The sequence below is a fragment of the Vicugna pacos genome, unplaced genomic scaffold, assembly GCF_048564905.1.
Source record: "Vicugna pacos unplaced genomic scaffold, VicPac4 scaffold_19, whole genome shotgun sequence".
Lineage (NCBI taxonomy): Eukaryota > Metazoa > Chordata > Mammalia > Artiodactyla > Camelidae > Vicugna > Vicugna pacos.
In genome coordinates, this window is record NW_027328740.1 from 24,811,323 (window position 1) to 24,835,381 (window position 24,059).

Sequence of the window (24,059 nt, forward strand, 5' to 3'; positions counted from 1 at the left end):
GGAGAGTCACAGCTCCCAAGGCAGAACCAGATTTTGTAAGAACCCCGGGGGCAGGCAGATTTAACAGGTCCCTGAGGCCAGCAGGAGGCTCAGTGTGGGGATATCAGAGTGTGACAACTCCAGGGGGCCAGTCAGAGGGGCCCCATGCTCTTTTTCATGTATTTTACATCCAGGACCGTGTCGTGTTCTCAGAATGAAGGTCAGAGGATAATTCCTCATGCTTCCTGCCTGGAAAGGAGAAAATAACTGTATTGAAATACACCCAGAACATTCTGTTTCATTGGGGGAAGCTGTTTTTTGTTTGTTTGTTTGTTTAATGAGAAATAATTTTACCAGAGCCTAACCAACCTGGGAGAAGGGAAATCCCTTCTGTGTCACCCAAATTGGGGTGGGGGGAAAGAGACAAACTTGTAGAGGTCACAGCTCAGGGCACAGGCTCAATGAGAACTAATCACAGGACTGCAGATGCCCTGCTCTGTCCCGCTCCCCCAACACCTTACCTCCATGTCAGTAGGGCCCGTGTGTAATAACAGGAATAAAACTAAAAGAAGTGAATGTCTCAGGAGTGTCTAGGGAAAACCCAAAGACAGCGGGGAGATGAAAACAAGGACACACAGGCTGTTTTAGCCTCTCACACAATTAGCTGTAGCAAACTACACACAGCCCAGCCCCAGTAGATAAACAGACAACCTCACAGAAGAAATTATTTATTTTGGTTCTCTTACCCAGTGCATTCCATGGTGCATCCTCGCCTAGAATTGAGTGGAAACAAGTCCATCTCAGAAGGGACATAACTGAAGAGGGATGGCTTCCCAGACTCTGAGGGACAGAGACAGCACCAGCCTGTGTTAGAGAAAGGTGAGGGGTGGGGTAGGGTGTGGGCTGCCTTCTTACCCAAATAAGGAACCTTCCTGAGGCCAGCACAGTAGGAGGGAGGGCCATGGGGTGGAAGCAGCCAGACTTCATCCTGAGAACTGATGGGATGCCTCAAAGGGACAATTCAGGTGCCCAAACTGGGCCCTGAGTGTGGGAGCCAGTCGGTCTGACTCAGAGCCCAGGACTGAGGTGGGCGCACAGCAGGCCGGTCTTACTTGGCCGGATCCATTTCACTTCTCCGAAGCCCTGTGTAAAACATGAAGCGTGGACGGCCTGGTGAGCACAGCTCTGACCTCAAGACCGGTTTCAACTCCTCTCTTCCCAGAGAACAGCATCTCTGAACTCGTCCTGGGTGACCTCACAGAGATCACCCTAGTGGCCCAGGCTAGTGACCGGGAACATGTACCTTCCTGCAGGCAACCCCTGACGTCCACTGATGCATCATATACTGGCAAAGAGTGAGTCACTGTGCATTGGTCTAACAGCAGAGACTCTGCCAAAGGCCCAAGAGGTGGTGTGTGGGACATGCAGGGGTGCAGGAGTGTAAGCAGTGCAAAAGTGTAACTGCTGACAGGGGTGCAGGGGCTGTGGAGGGCGCAGGCATTTCAGGGGATGTGGGGGTGGAGGGATGCAGAATTGCAGAGTGTAGCAGGGGTTCAGAGGTGCAGGGAGTGTAGGGATGCAGGGAGGTGCTCAGGGACGTGGCCAGGATTAGAAGGCAAGTGCACATCCTTGCAGTCAGCCTGACCCAGGCAGGCTATTGCAATGCTTTAGGGCGGCGGCAGCGGCGGTGGGGGTGGCCGTTGGGAGGCTGCCCGGGCAAGCCGGTCGATTTCGTCTCTTCCCTGCAGCCTGGCCTGGGGTGGGGATTGGCCGCCGGAGATTCGCCAGATGTTGGACTCCAGGTAAGCTTGCTCCTGGTAGGTGGGGCGGTTAGGTCAGCGGGCGGCGGCAGCGGCAGAGGGGCGGAGCGGGGCTACCCCTGGCGAACGGGTGGAATAGCTGCCTTGTCCTGGCTGCTGGGCCTGGGAGCGGCCTCTGCTTCCCCAGGTCGCCGGACACTCCTGTCCCACTCAGCTTGCTGAGTGCGGAGTGGGGGCGGGGCCGTTAAGGTGCGGGTCCCACGGGGGGAGGGGGGCTGCGGCGGGGGAGCCGGTCAATTCGCTCCGCTCTTCCCGGCGGCAGAGCCAGGGGCGGCTTCTACTGCCCTAGAGGCGGGACGCGGGTCTCCAGATGAGCTTGCTCCTGGGAGGCGGGCGGCGGAGGCGGCAGGGGCAGGGCATGTGTTCCAGGGAGCTGCTCCATTACTTCTCTCCCCTCGGCCTGGCTTGGGGCGACCTCTGCCGCCAGAGATTTGCCTGAGGTCCGACTCCAGGTGAGCTTGCTCCTGGGAGATTGGTGCGGTGCGGTCAGGGATCTGGTAAGTTGGTGGCTGCGGGGATAGGGAGGCTGCCCCGGGGTAGCTTGTGGATTAGCTCCATGTCTGCACCACGTGGCCTGCAGGCGGCTTCTGCTGCCCCAGGTCCCGGGACACCCCTGTCCCACTTTGCCTGCTGGGGGTGGGAGGCAGGGTAGTCAGGGTGCAAGGGTGGCGGGGGTCGGAGGCCTGCAGCGGTGGAGCGGGCCCATTTACTCCCATCTTCCCCGCGGCTCATCCTGGGGGCGGTCTCTGTTGCCCTGGGTTACGGGACACGTGTATCCTAGTCAGCTTGACCCCGGGAGGCGGGCGTGATACGTTTGGGGTGGTGGAAGCAACGGTGCGTTTTCCCACGAAGCCGGTCCATTTGCTCCCATTTCTCCTCATGGTTTGCCCTGGGGGCGGTCCCTGATGCTCCAAGTTCGCCGGACGTCCATCTCCAGGTCAGCCTGCTCCCTAGAGGAGGCCACTGTGAGGTCAGGGGGCAGGAGCGGTGGCTGATGCGGGGGATGGGGATGTATTGGGGAGTTGGTAGATTGGCTCCCATCTGCGCGATGGCCTGGTGTGGGAGTGGCCTCTCCTGACCCAGATCAGCAGACACACCTGTCCCATTCAGCCTGCTGGGGAGGGGCTCCCTGGGCGGTGCCTTTAAGGTGCGAGGGTGGCGACGTCGAGGGTAGAGGGCCTGCAGGGCGGAGCTTGTCAATTTGCCCTTCTCTTCCCCGCGGCCAATCCTGGGGGCGTCCTCTGCTGCCCAAGAAGCCCGATGCCCATCTCCAGGTCAGCTTTCTCCTGGGAGGCGCCGCGATGAAGTCGAGGGGAAGGGGCAGCCAGCCGTCGCAGCTGCCTAATTGGGCCACTTCTTCTTTCCCCTGACCTGGCCTGGGGACGGCCTCTCCTGCCCAAGATTCGCCTGACACACCACACCAGGTCAGGTTGCTCCTGGGAGGTGGGTGCGGTGAGATCAGGGGGTGGAGAGGAGAGGGTTACTGCCTATTGCGAGCTGGAGGATAACCTCCCATCTCTCTGGAGGCCTGATGTGGGGGCGGCCTCTGCTGCCTCTCGTTCCCAGGTCACAAATCTCAGGGTCATATTGTCACGGGGGTGCGTTAAGTTGGGGGGCGGCGGGGTGATGGTGAGAGTATGGGGTCTGCCTCTTGGGAGCTAGTGGTTTAGCTCCCATCTCCCCAGCAGCTTGGCCTGGGGGCAGCCTCTGTTGCCCCAGGTTGCAAAGCACAGTTTCTCTGACAGCTTAGCCACCGGAGGTGGGCAGGATGTGCTGAGGGGACTGAGGCAGCCACCAATGCAGCAACGGAGGGGGCTGTCCCTGGCAAGCTGGTCAATTTGTTCCCATCTCTACCTTTGCTTCCCTAGTTTCGCAGGACGTACTTCTCCAGTTTATCCTTCTCCTGGGAGGTGGGCTCAGTGCATGCAGCCCAAGGTCTGGGCTCTCCCCTTGGGAGGGGAAGAACTCTCTTGTTCTCCTTTGTCTTTATTCTTCAGTGAAGGGGTTACTTGGCCCAATTCTTAATCCTGAGAAAGTGTAGCCTGTGTTATGGAAGAGCTGCTGGACAGTGTGCTTTCTAGGTGGGTTTTCACATCAGCTGATGCCCCAGGCAGACAGGAAAGCTATTACTCAGAGCTTCTTAGTGTGGAGTTGGGGGATGGCCCTGCTGTCCTCACCATACTTTTTAAAAATATGTTACTTCCCTCTTTTTCCTAGGTGACATTTTAGGTTATTGGGTCACAGATTGCTGGCACACCCATCCCTGTTCTCAAACATCTTTTAAACTTGGGTGAAGTGATAAGTAGGGGAAGATGATTTACTGAAAGGTAAGAATACATAAATTTGCATTAAAGCTACCTTCTGTCAATCTTTCTCAAATGATTTTTGTCGGATTCAAAATCAACGACCTAGTGAATGTTGTACTCTTGTGTAAATCATTGATCTTTACATCACATTTGTTGAGTGGTCAACGAGATTTGTTTAGTAGATTATTCCTGAAAGGAAAAGCTCAGGCTTTTGATAATTCCTTGTCTGATGTTACCCAGGCAGTCACAGTAGAAAACACAGCTGATATAAAAGTCCCTCACCTGCCTGAACTGCAAAGCTTCTGGGATTACCGATTCCTGAAATGCAGGTGACTCTTGATGATAATCTGGGGGACGGTTTATATGATCAGATTCTTCCAGTCCTGTAAATGGTTTCCGTGGCCCCAGCCCCGGGAGAACTGGTCATAAGGGCCATATCGTGAGGGGTGGGATGGAAGGCAAGGTGTAAGAGCTGGAATCACTGAGATTCAACACTCGCTAAACACAGACTCCAGAGCCTAGTTGTTCTGTTCTGGATTTGAGAGTTTGTTCAGACATGATTCTTGCCTTTAAGGAGTCACTGCCTGGGTGGAAGTAACCTTTACATAAATCTGAGGAGGATGGAAATTAAGTAGATGGGCTGTTATGGTTCTCAGTGTGCCTAGGCTCGCTCTTCCAGGCACTCATTGGACTAACGAGAGTCATGTTATTCACTCATTCACTGATTTATTACCCTTGAACTGATCATTTGTCCCACAGTAAGTGAAACAAGGGATCAGGAACCTGAGTTTTGTCCCCTCTCCTATCACTGATTGTATCTGTCAGTCGGGCGCCCTGCGTATGCATTGTGAAATGGTGGTATTTCTTGCCCAATGGGGCTGCACTGTCAGTTCTGAGAATCAGGGGAGACACGTGGGTAGGAAAGCACCCTGACACACATGGCCCCCCCACCCCGTGAGACAGCATTGTCGATGCTCAGGTGACCCGATGTAGACCGCGCTGCTAAACCTGAGCATGGTAAGTGATCTTGGTGGCTATGAAAATACAGACTACCGGTCCCTACCTCTGGAGGCTCTGAGGGTGTGTACCCCAGAATTCTGCATTTTTAAAAGGACTTTAATTCTGGTGAAGATGATCTGAGTGTCCCACTGAGAAACACTGGTGTTCGAGGCACCAATATTGAGGATTCTCAGGGAGCGATGTCTTTTCAGGATGGTCCTAGGGCCCTCACTTGAGACTTTTGCCTTGGGTTTAATTGTATGTGTTCAGAAGTGATGTCTCTCACTTCCAGTGCTTGTAAGCGTGATCTGTGCAGGGATTTACTCTCAGTAGATGGCAAAAACTATGATTCTTCAGGTCACCGAGCTAGAGTGTGAGCGATCTTTTATTTTGGTGTTCTTTATAACAATGCAGAGTCTCCCGAGAAGAGATTCAGACTTAACAGCTTTGTATCAGACTTTGGAAGACCGCTGGTGCCCAAGGTGTTCTCTGGCAGGACAATGATGAATCTAGGTCCCTCTTTCCCTGCTACATCAATGAAGTGGACCACTTGGACAAGGCCAAAGCTGGTATCTCAACCATTGCCCTTGACAGTGATATTCGGCTCCAGGAAGCCTTCAGATGCAGCAGGTGGCCAGAGGAGGAGCTGAACAGGCTCATGAAATGTGACATCCCCAACTTCATCAATACAGACCAGAACTCTTCCGTTGGGGAAGATGATCTCCTGATTTTGGAACCACCGATTGTTCTAGAAAATAAGCCATTTGCTCAGACCTCACACAAAGACTTGAATTGAGAAACGTGCTTTGTCAAGTGTCTTTCTGAAGATGTGAAGTCTGTCTTTGTATGGCAGGAATTGCCCTTTCACAAAATTGTATGTGTTTGTGTCTGAGAGAGGGAAGTGGAGACAGACAGAAAGACAGAGACAGAAGAGAGCCCCCTCAGAAGAGAGCTAGTTAAGGTGAGTTTTTGTGCCTTTAGAAAAAAATTTGGGGTTTTGGGGGGAACAAAGTATTTACACTGTTTCATTCTCCTACTTGGAAACCTGGCCCCATCCTCAGTGTCAGTGGCCTTGAATGGGGTTGGCACGGTGCGTTTCATCTAGCGCTGTCACTACCACGCTCTGCCTTTAGCATGTTGCTTTGCCTGTCAGGGCTGCCACCCTTTTAACCTTAAGGCTAGGAGTCTGGGGTAGATGATCCATCTCAGCTCTGCTGTTTTGAAAATTCCTGATGGCAGCATAAACCAGGCCCTACCTCCTGTCTCTTGCTGGGGCACCCCTCAGGTCTGTGCCTTCTACTCAACCCTTTACTGAGCCCAGTTTTATCAGGAGCCCAAGTGCCTACCGGGATGGAAGGGGACTTGTCTCTCGTGGTCACGGTGGCCGACATTTCCATTGGTTGTGCTGAAACAGCTCTTCTGAGATCCCCTGGCCATCCTTGCTCAAACCTGAGGACAACACTGTCGTTTCTTTCCTAGGAGGAGGATCAATGCATGGTGCACTTTATGACAATCCTGTCCCCAGGAATGCACGGAAGTTTTTCAGCTGAGTGAAGGGAGGTGCCTCTGTGTCCCTGTGTCCCTGTATATCTGTCTGCTCACACTACCCTGCCACCGGCTACTGAGCAAGAAAAGTGCTATTCACCATGCTGTGTGTTTTGCAGATGTGTAGGTGATGGTCGTCTGGCTCGTGTGTGTGAGCTTGGAGCTGGGATGTTGAAGGGCTTATAAATACCTCATCAACATGTATTCAAGGTGGCCTGGTGCCACACAGACTTGATTCATGAAGGCAGCAAGCCTGAACACTGGTTTGGAAACAACTTGGTTTTGATCAGTCACACTGCATGCATGACTCACTGCTAATCTCTGGGTGGTTTTTTCATTTTAGATTTATTCACCCAGTGTCTTGCTTAAGCTGAAAAATACTTTTATTTCACCAGAATATTCTCTGATTCTTTGTTTTCACACATCCAGTTTTTTAATTCCTTTAAAAATTGTTCTGTGTTTATAATGCCTCCTGATTTCTATCATTTCTAGTTTCCCTGTGGCCTGAGCCATGCACCAGATTTTATGTAGGAACTGTTCCACCAAAAGGAATCCCCTCGCTATAATATCTTTTGAGGAAAGTATTATTCTTTAAGACCCTAACACTAATTCGTAGAACAAAGCATGGAACATTTCTTGTAGTTAATACATGTTCATGCAAAAAGAAACTTGATATTTTCATTGAAGAATGTTGATTTTAATAACTTTTACTAATGTGAATATTATTATTCATAATTTAAGTAACCAAATAAAACCACAGTTATTTATTATTAAGATTAAAAACTATTTACATGGTCTCTCAATTAGAAGACTGAAGTGTATTTAAAAATGGAAAAATACCCATGATGACACCATCTTTTTTATTAACTAAATATCAAGAACTGTGCAGGGTTATGATTTGACCACCTGCAAGCTGTCAAGTTAGCATGAGGTAGTTTGTGGATGCTGCCAGAAGACAGGAGACTCCCCCAGGATCAGAGACTAAGGACTTCCTGCCAGCACAGCAGGCAGCCAGTGGTTCATGTTCATGTTGGTTCCTGAGTTCCTTTCCTATTGCTGTTGTAACAAAGGACCACAGACTCAGTGGTTTAAAGCAATACACATTCATCTTCTCACTGTTCTAGGGTGCAGAAGTGCAAAGTCAATGTCAGTGGACTAAAACCAATGTGTGGCCAAGGCTCCGTTCCACACCGAGGCTCTTGGGAGCGATTCATCTTCCTACCTTTCCCAGCTTGCATAGGTGCTCATACTCCTTGGCCCAGGGCCCTGTGTCACTGTGACTTCTGCTGCCACTTCACATCTCTGTCTCTGACCAATCTGCCTCTCTCCTCTAAGGACCTCCGTGATGACGTTTGCTTTCCCACAGTGATCTGCCATCCCAAGGTCCTTGACAGTCACACCTGCAGAGTCCCTTTTGCCATGCACAGTGACATATTCCCAGGTTCTAGGGATCAGACCATGGACATATTGGGGGCCATTATTCTACAAAGTTCTTCCCTTTGGCTCCACTGGTTCTTGTCCATCCCACATGCAAAATGCATCCACCTCATCCCAACACCCTCCAGAGTCTCATTTACTACACCATCAACTCAAAGTCCAACATGTAGTCTAAGTATTATCAGCTCAAAAGCCTAAATATTTTCATCCTCATCGCCTAAGTCAGGCATGAGTGAGACCCTGGGTGTGATCTTCTCTGCTCAAAATCCTGCAATGGCTTCTCATTTCACACAGTGAAGAAGCGAGAGTCCTTATGGTGACCTTACAGGTTTCCTCCCCCTCCCCAAGCTGAGCTCATCTCCGGTTTTCTCCCTGGCTCACTCTGCTCCAGCAACACGGGCCTCCCTGCTGGCCCTTGGGGACATCATACTTGCACCCACAGGCCTGTTGCCCTGGCCGGTCTCTGTCAAACTCATATGCTGAAGTCCTAACCGCCAGGACTACAGAACATGACCCCATTTGGTAATAGGGTTGTTGCAGAGGTCATTGGTTAAGAAGAGGTCATTAGGGTGGGCCTTAATCCAGTATGACTTGTGTCCTGATAAAAAGGGGCAATGTGGACACAGAGATACGTGTACATGGGAGATGACGTGATGAAATGTGGAGAGAAGACGGTCGTCTCCAAGCCAAGGAGAGAGGCCTGGACCAGCCTCTCCCTCCCAGCCCTCAGGAGGAACCAGCTCTGCTGACACCCTGCCTGCAGACTCCCCGCCCCCAGGGCTGTGAGACAGTGAGCCTCTGTAGTTCCCATCACCCAGTGTGCGGTGCTGTGTTAGAGGAAGCTCAGCAACTAGCGCCCCCTTCTCAAGGTCCTCAGTGAGGCCTGCTCTGGCCATCTCATTTTAAACTGGAGACTGCCTTCCCCTTGTCTCTGCCCCAGAAACCCCCTCTCCCTGATCATATTATTTCTATCACCTTCTAGAATACCATATATTTCACATGACTGTCACGACTGTAGTTTATGTTCTGCTCTTCCTCAGTCCTACAGGGACAAGGATCCTTATTTGTTCACTGACGGACCTCAGGTAGCTTGACCAGTACCCGTGGCACAGCAGTCAATACAAATTGGCCGGATGGAAGGAGGGATCGTTCCTTACATTCACAGGTGAGTGAACGAAGATTCCGGGGGATTGAGTGTTTTGCTCAGGCACAGAGCTGGTAAGTGTCAGGCCAAGGGGGGTTTCAGGTACCTATGAACCTGTGGGAGTCTTGAGTGATTCCCTTTCCATTGATTAGTATTTCTCAGGTGTCTCTTTTTCTGGCTCTAACTTTTGACTTCTTTCTGGTATTCTTCTAAGCTTTCAACCAGTTTTAAGTTTTAATTCTGCTTTGTCTCAGGTAAACAAATGAAATCTGTAAATCTTTTAACTCATTATTTCATCTAAATACAGTGTGATTAGTGATGATGTTGTATTTCTGGCCTCTTGTTTTGTGATTTCTATTTGCTTTGCGCTGCTTTTCTCCTGCTGGTTATATCCCTTGCGGTCATGGTTAAGAGCATGGCGTGTAGAGGCAGCCTATCCGGGCTTGGTTCCCTCCCTTGCTAACCATGTAACCGGGATATGTAATCCCTTTGAGACTCACTTTCTTCATATACAAAAAGTGGTACTATCCACCTCAAAGACTGTGAGCATTAAGTGATAAAATGGATGGAGATCTTAGAATAGTGACCGGCGTATTTTGCATTCTTCATTTTGACTTCTTTATTTTTATTCTCTTTTTAAACAATTACTTTAGAGATTACTGTTGAATTTTAATGAACACCCTAGATATTGAAGATTAAAATGTTACTTAACCCATACATTGAATTTTATATACCAAATGATATCTGTATTTTGTTTCCATAAGTTCTGTTTAGCTCTATAAAAAAATTGATCTGCTTTCTTTTACATGATGTCCTGATTGTTCATTATGTTACATAAGATTCATTTTATCTTTTAATGATTCAGTCATACTTATTTTATGCTCTCTCTTAGATTGTTTCATAATTTTAGGCTCTGGAATATTAATCATCCTGTGTTTTACGGTGAGCTCTTTCTTCCCTGTGGCATTTATTTTCTTCTGTTTAGAGTTGTGTGTCTGTGTGTGTGTAGAGTTGTGGGAGTTTCTCTATAGTGAGTACAATTTTTTTCCTATGATTGTCCCTTACATCCTGGTTTATAAAGTTTCCCTAGAGAACAATTTTGTGTTGCTTATCCTAAGGCTCCAGGTGATATGATCAACGTTGAATTATATTTTTCAGTTTGGGAATTCCGGAATCTTAAGTGGAGTATCAATATGGATTCCACATTCGAATAAAGCAGGGGCGTGGAGATTATATTTTTTTAAGGGAGATTTTGTTTTTCCCTAGAGAACCGGCTGTTTCACCCCTTTCCTGCGTGCACAGGTGGAGAACTTTGAGTCTTCCTTTCAGTGAAGAGTCAAGTCGTCCAATACGTCTTATGCAGAGGTTTCTATAAAGGAAGACTTCTACATCTGGTTTGGACCCTTTTTCTTAATGGACATTGTATCCCTATTTATGTGCAGATGAAAACCCCTTCCCTCCAGGGTGCTGTGGCATCAGCTCACAAGATTACCATTTTTGCGTTAAGTGTCCTCTTTTTATTGTCACCTGGGAACTTCTCTCTCCATAGTTATCTCTGTGTTACTTTTGTTGTTGTATTTTATCCGGCATTACTGAAAGTTTTACTTAAAAGGGATCCTAATTAGCTCTGTTTACCTGTTTCCAGAGCTGAAAGCTTCAGTTCTAGAGTATCTGTTTGATTTTTCTTAAAAATACATTCCAATATATTTCTCTGGTGAAAGTGTTGACCCTGTTATCTGTTCTCCCATCATTTCCTTATTTTCTTGATTATATTAAAAGTGTTTTATAGCCTTTATTGGTAACTCTGATGCCTACATCACCTGGGGGTTTGCATCCTTTGTCTAATATTTCTTATTCTCATTTTATCCATCATATAGTCTTGACATGTTGCATGTCTAGAAATTCTTTATTACATGGCAGACACTGCAAATGAAAAATCCATATCTTATCTTCCTTAAGAGGTTTTCTACCTTCCCGTTAGGCAGACAGGGTGAGAGACTGATCATCTCACTCCAATAAGGCCCTGAGTTGCGTCGACAAAAGTGCCTTTTTTCTTAACACAGCTTTGAGGTATACTTGGCAAAATAATTTTCACAGATTTAAAGTGTACAACTTAATGCGTTTTGACATAAGTATATCCCCAAGGAACCATGACCACATTCAAGACAGTGAACATACCCATCACCCACAAAACTCTTCTCCTGCATTTTGTTGTCCCTCCCTCCCTCCCCGTCTATTCCCCTGGAAACCATTGATCTGCTTTCTATCACAACATACTGGTTTGCATTCTCAAGATCGTTGTATGAATGGATTCATGCAGTATCTACTCTATGTTGTCTAACTTCTTTCATTCAGTGTAATTATTTTGAGAGTCATCTGTGTTGCTGTATTAATAGCTTATTTTTCTCATAGCAGAGTATTGCTTAATGCTGAGTTTTTCCTGAATAGTTTATTGCGAACAGTGTTTGGTTAGACCATCCTTTGTTTCTCCATTTACTTCTTGATGGATGCGTGGGTTATTTCCAACTTGAGCTATTATAAATAATATTGCAGTGAATATTTGGTTACAAGTCTTTTTATGGACATACACTTTTATTTTCTAAAGCATCAGATGAGAAATATCTGGGTTATATGGTAGATAGGTGTTTACCTTTTTTAAAGAAACTGTTAAACAGTTTTCCAAAATGGTTGTGCTATTGTAAATTCCTCGTGGTATGTATCAGTTCTGGTTGCTCTACTTCCTTGCCAGCACTTTGTAAGGTCGATCTTTCTAATCGTATACATTCTAGTATATATGTGAACTAGTATCTCACTGTGATTTTTAAAAGCATTTCTATAATGACTAATGGCATCTTTAATCAGCATCTTTTCATATGCTTATTATCCATATAGATATCTTTATTGAAGTGTGTTTTCTGGCCTCATTCATTCATTCAGGTGTTTGCATTATTATTGTGTTTTGAAATGTTTTTATTCTGGATCAGACACAAAGAGAGACCTTTACCAGACATATGATCTGCAAATAGGTTCTGTCTATAGCTTGTCTTTTCATTTGCTTAGCAGTGTTTAGAAGAGCTTTGAAGAGTCTTCATTTCTGTAAAGTTCACTCTATCAGTTACTTTTTAAAATAGATGATACTTTTGGTGTCATAGCAAAGAAATATTTGCCAAACCCAAGGCCATAAAGCTTAAGCCTATGCTTTTTCTACTAGCTGTTTTATAGTTTTAGATTTCTTATTAAAATCTATGATCCACTTTGAGTTAATTTTTGTATATTTTGTGAGGTGTGGATCAAAGTTCATTTTTTTTTTTGCGTATCACTGTCTAATAATTCCAGCACTACTTGTTGAAAAGATCCTTTTCTCCACTGCATCCTTTTTGAGAATCAATTGTCTATATAAGTGTTTGTTTAGTTCTGAACTTTCTATTCTGTTCCATTATTCTATTTTCCTGTTTTACACCAACAGCATACATTCTGATTACTGTAGCTTTATAAAAAAAGTCTGAAAATTAGATAGTGTAAGTCTTCCAACTTTGTTTTTCTTGTTCAAAGTTGTTTTGGATATTTGGGATCCTTTGCATTTTTATATGAATTTTACAATCAGTTTCTAATTTCCTTACATCCTGTTCTACCAAAATTCCACCCATGTCTTTGGCCATCTCCAAAGCCGCATTTTCAGAAGTCTCTCTAGTTCCCAGGTGAAAGGAATTTGTCTTTTTTCTGGCTCCATTCACATTTCATATTATTTGATTACATTTATTCATATTTGGCTGTATGTACTTGTCTGATCTTTCCAGCCATATGGTAAATCTCTCAAAATTAGGAATCTTGACTTGGTTCCCTATATTTGCTGAGAAAACTAATTCTATGCTTTGCAGCAGTGAGCCCTGCAGTAAGAGGTATCTACAGCACACATCTAGCTCATTGCTTGCATATTGTCAAGAAATCCTGCAGATTTAGAATTGTTTATTGATTATTGTCTCCAAGACGTCTCAGTCTTTTTTATTTCTATTGTTACTGCTGCAGTTTCAAAGAGCAATGGCTACTTATTTTCCAAATATCAAAACATACTGTAATTGAGTTGTGATGTAAATTATGTGCTGCTGTGTCTTAAAAACCTCCTTAGTGTTCACAGGCTCCTTCACTCATGGAAATTTTGGGAGAATGACATATCCTTAGAGATAGCACTGCTGACTTTGGCGACCTGAGCAGCAGTATCTGAACTCACTCCTGCTGTTTTTCTAGTGTCCCATCTAGCCCTCCTCCAGCCCTCCATGGGGGGACATGCAGTTCTGCCCTTGAAAAGCCTGTTGCTTCTCAAGAAGACTTCCCTATGAAACATAATCATGTCCTTCTTGTGGGGACATTCAGTCCAGAGATTTGGCGGCAGGGAAAAATGTTTAGTCTGCTTTTGGTAGAGCCTAAACTCTTCCATAATTATTAGAAGCAAATCCAATGAGGAAACTGTGTTGGCATCTAACAAATCAGCATAAATGTCTGATGAGGCAGATCAGCTTCCCCATCCCACTCAGGCGTCATGTTGATGTGACACGCAACTTGGCTAAAATTTTCTCCTCTGTGCAACGTAAGTTTCAAGACATTATGAATGGCTTTTTGTTTTTCTTCCTTGGTCTTTCCACATTCACTGTGTCTGGTGAGATTATATGAATCCTGCTTATTTTCAGCCCAGCAATTACCCCTTTTAAAGGATCACGTGTTTAAAAGGCTAGTGGACAATTTGTTAGAAGATAGAATTCCTTAGATTTTGGTCCTGGAGTTGAATCTTGGTTAGGGGTGAATGAAAATTCCCATTAAAATTTTAAATTCAGTGTTACAAAGTTTTAAAAATAGTTAAATATTAGTCAATTTCATTAAACACTTTAGCAGTTATTTACTTTTAAGCCTGTTTCTGGGGCAATTTTTTTAATGATTCCCTCTCTTTATTGATTCCCTCTTTATCAGAATCCTTGAGAGGCCCTTGTCATCACTGTCAGTATCATCATCATCATCATCATGGAACTGATTCCTCTGGACGATTCTAGGAAAATAAAGAGATCGGTGGAGTTATTTGTAGGTCAGTGTGTGAATATACAATAAGAACAGTTATCAGACATTAGATGCAAGAAATCCACTTTATTTAGAGAAGAATTTGGTCATGAAATCCTAATGTGGTGAATGAAGGTAGCAGTGGGAACAGAATAGTCAGTGGAAAGGAGGGAGTGAGCGAAGTGGGGAGCATAGATCCTTGGTTAGCCGATCATCAAATTGGTGAGAATGAGCGGAGTGTGTTGGCAGAATCATGTCCCTCCCCCGCCACAGGTTAGCCAACTGTGACATGTTTCTGTACATGGTAAAAGGGATGACAGATTATATTAGGAGAAAAATCTTAGAGGATTTCTGTCTTCTAAATTGTCTATTAGCCTTTTAAACCCGTGATACATTATTAAAGATTAGTGGAGGGCCACAAATAAAAAGGATTCATATAATCTCACCACACATACTGAATGTAGAAATACTAAGAAAGAAAAACAAAAAGTCATTCATAAGTGCCTTGAACCTTAAATTGCTCATGAGAGGAAATGTCACACAAGGTGAATGTCACAGCCACATACATAATGCCTGAATGGGAGGGGAGAAGGGGATCCTGAGATGAGACAATAGGGTGAGCAGCCTGGATTGTCCAGGTGGGCCCAATGTAATCACAGGGGTCCTTAAAATGGAGGACATAGCCCAGCTGAATTTAAACTCAGAGGGAGGTGTAGCCATGGAGCAGTGTTCAGAAAGGCTGCTGGCCATGAAAATGGAGGAAGTCGTGGGGCACAAGCTAAGGAAGTTGGGTAACCTCTGGAAGCTAGAAAAAAAACCAAAAACAAGGAAACATTCTCTTCTAGATCCTCTAGAAGGAAGGAACCCTGCTGTTAAGTTGAATTTAGCTCAATGAGAACTGTGTTGGATCTCTGACCTCCACAGCCATAAGGCGATAAATCTGTGCTGGTTTAAGTTGTTAAGCTTATGGAAATTTGTTACAGTGGTAATAGAAAAATAACATAGTGGGCGGTAGTGCAAGGGATTAAAGGTCTAGGCTGGGGTGTGGAGAGGATTCTGACATTTATACTGAAAAACAACCAGGTGCAGTGGGAAGGTGTCTTAAGGAAGACCTACCTGGCAGGGCTGTTAAGATGACTGTTTGGAGTGAGGAGAGCATTGGATTAGAGGAATCAATTAAATCTCTACCAGAAAAATAAGGAATAAAATAACAGGGCTTCAGTGTTAGTGGATGCAGGAATGGAAATGTGCAGAGGGATATAAACATTACTTTGATATTAGCTACAGGTTTGATGACTGCATGTTGGGGAGAGTTAGACGATGTGTGGGCTGAATGCATCCCCTCAAAATCCATATGTCAAAACCCCATCTCCCAGGGTGATGGTATGGGAGGCGGGGCCTTTGGGAGGTGATTACTAGGATAAAGTGAAATCATGAGAGTAGAGCCCTCATGAATGGGATTAGTGCCGTTATAAAGGGTCCCAGATTGCTTGCTTCTCTCTGCTCCCTGGCCCATGAAGATAGAGGGAAGACAGCCATCTTCGAGCCATGAAGGCTATTCTCTCCCAGATACATTGACCTCAGCCTCCAAAACTTAAGGAACATGCTGGTTGTTTAAGCCACCCGACCCACGGTAATTTGTTACAGCATCCCAGACTGACGAAGACAGGGGAGAATGCCTCTGAGTTTGGCACTGATTGCCTGGAGAATGCTGAAACCCAGGGAAGTGGGCAGCACAGACGTTTACCCATTTAATCCTGGCAACGCGGTACGAGATAGAGTCTACATATTTCTCGCTATTTAAAAGGGAAGGAAAAAGAGGCACAAATAACAACATCAACAACAACAACAACAACAATAATTTTTCCAAGATTCACACAGAACCCCCTGGAGGCAGAGTGAGAATTTATACTCAGGCAGGCTGACCCCAGAGCCCCTGCTCATAACTACTAAGTCAGATCACATTGCTTATGTGGATCAATTTTTTTCAAGTGTGATATGAGGGTACTGTGTCCAGTAACTTATAATTTCAAAATACCTCACTGTAAGGGAAACATTAGTCGCAGGCTTTGCAAACCACAGAAAGCTAGACATACAAAAATAACTCGTTAGGGCAAGATAACCAATAATGTTTTTAAATATTATACTTGCTGAACTTTTGCAATAAAATGTGTATTTATAATTCTGTCTGGCTACAGAATAACTTCATAATCCTGAATGTGGCTGGTGGCTCCCATGGTGGGCAGCACGGGCCTAGAGAATTTAAGTAGCTTGTGCAGCCTCGCCCAGGAAGCTTGTGGTGGGATCAGAGCTATAGGCTGGGACTTTTCCTTCCTATCCAACAAGTCCCTTATGGAGGCTTAGAAGCTTCTCCTTTGGTGCTCAGCTGTCTATCCGTACATATGACATCTTGTCAGGTGTCCCAGCCTGCTCCTGAACATCAGCCAGAACCCACTTCTGCTCTTTTCTGGCCAGGTAATACATTCTAGCAACTTCCATTGACTTCTTGGCATCAGTTCTTACCTGGAAGGGTAGTGGCTAGAGATGTAAATGTGTCCACATGGCAGGGTTTTCATACATATAGCAGGAGTTGTCAAGAGAAGAAAACGTCAGGAAGACGAGTGGAAGCAGGTCATTTAAAATACCAAATGGGTACTTTCAATGTATGTTTGTCTTTCCAAGTCCATACTTGTTCTGCTTGTGCATTACAGGCCAGTAAATCGGGAGAGCAGGTTTTGCGGCAAGAAATAGCAACTATAATTTGGAAAGCCAGATGAGAAGATGGAAGTCAAATGTCCTGGAAAACCATCTCCCAAAGTCAGAATTCAGGATCTTTTTATATTAAAAAGGGGAAGCAGGAATGCTTGGTTGTTGCAAACTTCGTTTATGAATTCTTTGTTGTTAGAATCTTTTGTTCTTGCAGCTCTTCACCTGGGTCAGATCCGTGTAAACCTCCAACAAACAAATGTTATTTCTATTTTGTAACTTGTTATCTTTATACGAATGGAAAAGTGTTAATTTCCTTTAAAGTCAGAGCCTTGAGGATAGGGTCTCCTGTATATTTCAGGCTTTAGGCAACATTGTTTTACAAAAGGTGCAGAACGAACAAGACTAAACCTAGGAAAAAGGGCACAGGTTTAAAGTCAAACAAGTGAAAGAAGTTTTCCCTCATCCTCTGTTCTTTCAGCCCTCCCTGGAGATGCCACTGTTTACTATCCTTTTTGTGCTTTTCCAGATATGCTTTGCATATTCCCACCTATGTATGCAAATTCCTTTAAACGTTTACTTATTTTTAACTTATAGGGGTTTAAATTCTCAAGTGCCTTCTGCCCGGGTAATAGAAAAGAACAAATCTGACTCCATACTAGAACTTTTCCTTTGACTTTAACCCTGTACTCTGTCTCCTAGGCTTCATCTTGCTTGTGAAACAATGTTGCCTAGAGCCTGAAATATACAGGAGAGCCTATTCTGAAGGCTCTGACCTTTAAGTATATTTAACACTTTTTCATTCATAAAAAGATAACAAGTTGCAGAATAGAAAATAACGTTTGTTTTGCTGGAGGTTTACAGAGATTTGACTCAGGCGGATAGCTGCAAGAACAAAGGATTTTAACAAAAAAGAATTCCTACACCAAGAATTTGCTACAACCAAGCACGTAGGAAAGGAGCCTGAATTCTGACTTGGGGAGATGGTTTTCCAGGACATTACTTTGCCATCAAGGTCTAGAGAAACTTGGTGTTCCATGCCCCAACACCTGGTCTCCCAACTTACTGGCCTGTCCTGCACTGAGGAGAATGAATTTGGACTCAGTAACACTCCTATCTACCCAGCAAGCTGGGCACTGGAAATGAGGACAGCTCTCCCACACCCAGGGACCTACTGTGAGCCCTTGATGGTTCCCCTAGGGTGGGGTGTGGTTTAATCAGGCGGGATGGGGACTATGCACCAACACTCAGGCAGTATGCTCCCTCTGGGGCTCTGATTTTATACCTCCCGCTCCCCACCAGCTCAAAACCTGGGATAGTGGAACTAAGGCAGAGATCTTGCCTGCCTGTTTCCCAGCGTGTAAAAGGGGAATATGTACTCTTCCCAAGGTAGTTCTGAGCGACAACACCCTCGGGTGCTTGGTTCCCAGAGCAACAGGAAACACTTTTCCGCGTGGGGGCAACGGACGTGATCCCATAGGGGTTCTGCAGAGGCCTCGACTGAAGGGCTGGACCAGGGAGATAAAATTTGAGCTGCGGGCCTTGAAGTGTTAGAGAAGGGTGCAGAGGCAGGACTGCTGCCTGTTTTGGGGTGCCGCCGGAGGTAAAGCTTATTCTCTCCATCTCTGCTACTCCCCTCCCCTCTCCAGATCCCTCCGTTCTCTCTGCACCTCCTGCCCATCTATCTCCCTCTACTTTTCCCCTCCTCCCTTCCCCCTCCCATTTTCTCCCTCCCTCACTTCCCCAGCTTCTCTCGCAGAAACCAGAGGGTCGCTGGCACGACTGTGCATGCGTAGTCGGTGCCAGCTGGACCGCGGGTTGGAAGCTCCAGCTCAGAGCCGGGGATCGGCCCCAAAGGCTCCTCAGTTCTGTGGCCCGTTAGGCCTTTGGCTTCTGCCCGGGGCCGGGACCTCCGGCTGTGGAAGTGCAAGGTAGGGGCTCCCGGGAAATGTTCAGTCTGCTGGGGGAGGGTGGTCCGCGTGTCAGAGCCCGCGAGGGCGCGAATCAACGTGTGTTCAGCTGAATTGCTCGGGCCAGGCCCCTCTGCCCCAGCGCCTCGGTCACACCTGTCCAGGGCCAGGTGTGCACCTGCCGCCTCTCGCCCCAGCCGGGCTCCCCTCAGTCCGCGGCTGGCGTCCCCTTCCCCTCTTCCGCCTGCGAGAACTCTCCTCCCGGGCTTCCTCTCCTCGGCCGCCGACCCGTCCCCACACCTGTGCGGGCTGTGTCCCGCGCGGGCGGGGTCTGCGGACCCGGACGGGGGCGGGCGGCTGGGGCTGGCCTCCGAGCCGGGCTGCCGGACGCGTCCCCCACCCAGCTCTCCCTGCCCCACGACCCCGGGGCTGCCCTCCTCTCCCTTTCCCGCTCCCTGCGGACAAGGTCAGTGGCGTGGGCACTGCTCCCTGGGCTGAGAGCCTCAGGTTGTAAATACCAGCCTCTCCTGGTGGAGTTGGCAAAAGGGAGCGTCAGTGCTAAGGGAGCTTCCGTCTCCTCCCTCAGTGTTTCTGCCCCAGGTAATTTCCTTGAACAATTTCAGGTGTTATGATGGCGGTGCTTGATGATGTCACGTGTTTTTATAGTGCGAGGGATTATAGTGGTGAAAGCAGGGCTTGGCTCAGCTAAAAATGAGCTGAAGGCATGAGGCTGTGACATCCTCCAGGCTTCCCTCTCCAAGGGTGAAACGTGTGACAGTAGATTTTAGAAAGATAGTTACAGTCCCTAACTAGTCCAGCCCAGCTAGTGTGTGTTAACAGGAACAGCACCACCAGAGGCGTTGGAGTCCCAGGGACATTGCAGTCCTAAAGAACTCCTGGCACAGTTTGGTTTGTTTTGGCTTTTTGTTTTTCTTAAATTGTGCAGCAGACTAGTTGTATAGAGGGGAAAATAATTGTCAAGAAATATTTTTTTTTCATATAACAGCTTTATTGTGATTTTGTTCACACACCATGAAGTTCATCCATTTAAATGGTACAATTCAGCAGCTTTTAGCATATTCACAGTGCTGCAACCATTATTATTCCAGAACGTTTTTTATCACTTCAGAAAGAACAGTGGAAATCAATGACCTATCCACCCTTCCCCAGTGGTGTTTCTAAAGAAGTTTCTTGGCTGTTCCTGACCATAAATTAACTCGTTACATTCCATGAAAAATCTGGTAGGAATTCTAATAAGAATTACATTGAATCTGTCTATAAAAACAGGAATAATTAATGTCTTTATGGCATAAACTTCTTCTACCGATGAATATATCTGAGACCCTAAATTTTCATCTGTCCAGAGCCTGGCCCATGGGAAGTCCTCACAAATTGTTGGGCTTGTGAATGATGAGATTCTATACATTCTTAGTTGCAACTGTAGCTTTTCACAGAAGAGAAAAGTAACCTCAGTGAAGCCAAGTGACACTCTGATGGTCAGAAAGGGTGACAGTCAGTGCTGGAGTGATCCAGTGGACTTGATGTTTGCCACCAGAATTCTCCACCACCTACAGCTAAGGGGATTACAGTGTTCTTTTATTTTTTTAATGACTTGCTTTTATTTTTCTAATTATTTTTTATTGAAGTGTAGTTAACTTACAATGTTAGTTTCATGTGTACAGGAGAGATTCAGTTATAAACAGATGCATATGTATATACATAAGTTTTAGATTGTTTTTAGTACAACTCATTACAAGAACTTGAATATAGTTCCCTGTGCTATATAGCAGGTCCTTGTCATTTATTTTATATTTATTAATGTGTATCTGTTAATCCCCCCTTTCCTGCCTGCTAAACACAGTTTGTTTCTATGTCCATGAGTCCATTTCTATCAGCATCGTTTTTCCTAGTTAATATATGCTGCTTGGCGGCTTTCAGTTTCAGTAATTCCATCTTATCTGTGGGCGTTTTACTTCTGGTGGGCCTGTATGTGGTTTTCACACGTGGTAACAGAGATCTGTATTTGGGAGAACTCCAGGCCTCGTGTAGTCCCTGGTACAGAGCACCCACTGAGCTGATGCTTGAACTGGGAAAAAAACACAGTAAATGTTAGAATTTCCACTATGATTGAGACTTCCAGGTTTCTATAACCTCTTTAGCCCACCTAAATTTTGGCTGCACCCAATACTGGATAATTTGGTGGAACTTCATGGTATGGTGGTGTAGAGACAGGGCCTTGTATGCTTCTTCTCTTTCCTTTTTTTAACACTCATTCTCCTGGGCCTCCCAGATCTTCCCACAGTGGTGCCCAGGGCTGGCTTGGTGCTGCACTCAGGCAATATTTGTTAATAAGGCCCTTTCCTCATCTCTTCTCAGCGTCCGTTTCCTTCTCTGCACAATGAGACCGTAGACTAGGTAAGTGCTTTTCAGTTTCTTTTAAAGCCATGTTTCCTTTGAGAAACAGAAAATGCAAATCTCTCCTCCCATCCCAACTGTTCAGATTTTGATACGTCCTCCAAGGAGTGACAAAGTTCTTTGTGGAAAACTGATGTGATTGTGATTCCAGGTGGCACAGAAAAGACTCTTCAGAGATTTATTGCAGGGAAAGGGCAGGAAAGGGGCTGTATGTCACACTTTCTAGTGTGAGCAGTGGAGAAGGGGATTGGGTTTAAATAAGGATGTGGCCTCTTTCTAATCTTGCACAATGTGATAAACTTCTCTCCCTCAGTTTATTCATGTGTTAAGTTGGGGTGATAGTATTTTAGGGTTTTTGTGAAACATTATACACATAATCCATTTGTGTCTCTTTAGAAACAAGAGCTGCTAGGGCGTCAGTGATTTCTTTGAAAAAAAAAATCTTGTCCATAGCACTCTGTCTGTGTGTATTTTGAAGTTCCTGGAGGGTGAGTGTTGAAACTAAAGTCCATCGTCGGACAGGTGGCCCTTGGTTCTCTGTGCCCCAGATTGCACCCTCCTCCCCAGTCCTCTTCCTCTCATTCCAGGATGAAGTTCCCTTGTAGATTTACACAGAGGTCTTGTGGAAATGGCTTTTCATTTTATTGTTTCACAAAGGAGGGCTGCCATCATGATCTCTGTGGTCAGGTTTTGGTGAACTGAAGGCTATGCAATTGGGGGTTTCTATTTAATAAAAAGAAAAATAAATTACAAATACAAACTTAGACCTAGGTTGGTGAGAAGGGCTCTTGGAAGTGGGGACCACTAGATTTGTTAGCTTCAGTTGCAGTGGCCTCTGGCCACGAGGACCCATCCTCGTGCTCTGAATTTGGAGGGACCAGTGGATTCAGTGGGAAATTTAACTGAGTGTATCTCATGGTCTAGGGATTGTTCTATTTGTGCTGTGTGTTCCTTATTTGAGACAGTGAGCTCATTTAACCTCAATATCCTCTTTAAAATATTAGACTTTTAATTTTGTGATGTAATGTAGATTCCCATGTAGTTGTAAGAGATAATATGGAGAGGGCCTATGAACTCTTTGCCCAGTTTTCCTTAATGGTTCGATCTTGCAAAATTCGGGTACAATTCATTACTGACTCACTAACCCTTTGAAGTTTGTGTTATTGTCTTCATTTCTATTCACGATTAAACTGGGACTTAGAGAAGCACACAGGCCTGCCCAGGTCACCCACATGGTTAGTGCAGAGTTGGGTGAACTTGGGCTTGGGATTTCTAGGCAGTACCACTATGATGGTCTATAGCAGGGAGCACCATTCACTTTGCTTGTTTATTCATTCATTCAACAAACATTTATTGAGTAACCTCTGTGGGTCAGATGCTTTCATAGGGTTATCTGATTCCTCAGCAGTAATGAGAATCAGGTTAAGTTTTCTTTTTTTTAAAGAAAGTGAGAAGATATAACCCCCACCAAAGGTAATATAGCTCATAAAGGAGCGATAGTAAATTTCTACAGTCCCCCCTTTTTATGCAGGTGGTACCCTAGGCATTTTAATTTGCAAACTTGCGTAATCCAGATATATTCTTGTAAGGCAAGGATTTTTTTTTAATTGAAGTATAGTCAAGTTTACAATGTTGTGTCAATTGCAAGATGTTTTTTGAAATTTGAATTAAAAATATTTTTTGAGGAGGGTAAGTATGATTGTTTATTAGTTTCATTTTTGAAAATGAGGTACTGGGGTTTGAACCCAGGACCTCGTACATGGTAAGCACGTGCTCTACCACTGAACTGTACCCTCCTCCCCAAGGCAAGTTTTCTTACCCATTATTCTGCAGCTTAGGAGTTCAAACAAATTGGAATTGAAATCCTGATGTTTAGATCCCACTGTGGTTCTTTTCTCTATATTCTACTTAAAGGGGTTTGGAAAGCTGTTCCTTTGTTCATTTCTTTATCCAGCAGTTTTGAGCACTGACTTTGCATCAGGGTCTGGCTAGGTACTTGGAAACAGAAAACAAGAAATGACACTGCTGTGCAGGCGCAGCAAGCCTAGACCAAAAGCTGGGTAATGTGATCCGAGCTACAATAGCCATGTGCAGACGCTGAGGACAAACTGTACCCCCGGCTTTGCTTGGGCTTCCCTTGCCTTCTGGCTGGTACACACGAGGTCACTGCAACCCAGAGGGGCGCACAGCCCACAGAAGAGTATGTATATCGATCCCTTCTCACCTCTCTGCAGGGACTGCAACATGAGCATCCCTGACTACGTGCAGTGCGCTGAGAACGAACAGATTCTCCCCGTGATGGTAAAAGCCGTTGGGATCATCTCAGAGGAAAATTTTTTTGCATCTATAAGCGAATCTCCTTGGTGAGCCAGATCAGCCCGTGCGGCTCCCAGTGGGCACTCTGTATCCACTATAGGCACCACTATGCGCCCGAGAATGAGTGGAGAAACTTCCAGACACATTGCAAGGTCGTGGGCCTTGTCACCATTACCGACTGCCTCTCGGCCAAGGCCTTCGAGAAGCTCCACGTGCAGAGGAGCTGTATGGCACCTCGTTAATGACTCTCAGCTCTTTGGCTTTGTGCTGTATGGGGAGGTGGCCGAGCAGACGTGCACCGACGTGGCCTTCAATCTACGAGGCCTGCAGGCTGGTGGAGAAGAGGATCGAGGACTTCACTGAGTCACTCTTCATCATTCTGAAGTCCAAGTGGCTGGATAGGGCCCCCAACAAGTCTGGAGACAAGATCCCCCTC

At 45.8% G+C, this 24,059-nt stretch overlaps 1 long non-coding RNA gene across 1 annotated transcript; it reads left to right on the forward strand.

The window, feature by feature from the left end:
* Nucleotides 1-5,797: 5,797 nt before the first annotated feature.
* Nucleotides 5,798-23,809, forward strand: LOC140693348 (uncharacterized). The gene is made up of 4 exons (XR_012069101.1): nt 5,798-6,065; nt 9,127-9,251; nt 10,497-10,624; nt 23,542-23,809. It is a non-coding gene; the product is annotated as an uncharacterized lncRNA (long non-coding RNA).
* Nucleotides 23,810-24,059: the final 250 nt, after the last annotated feature.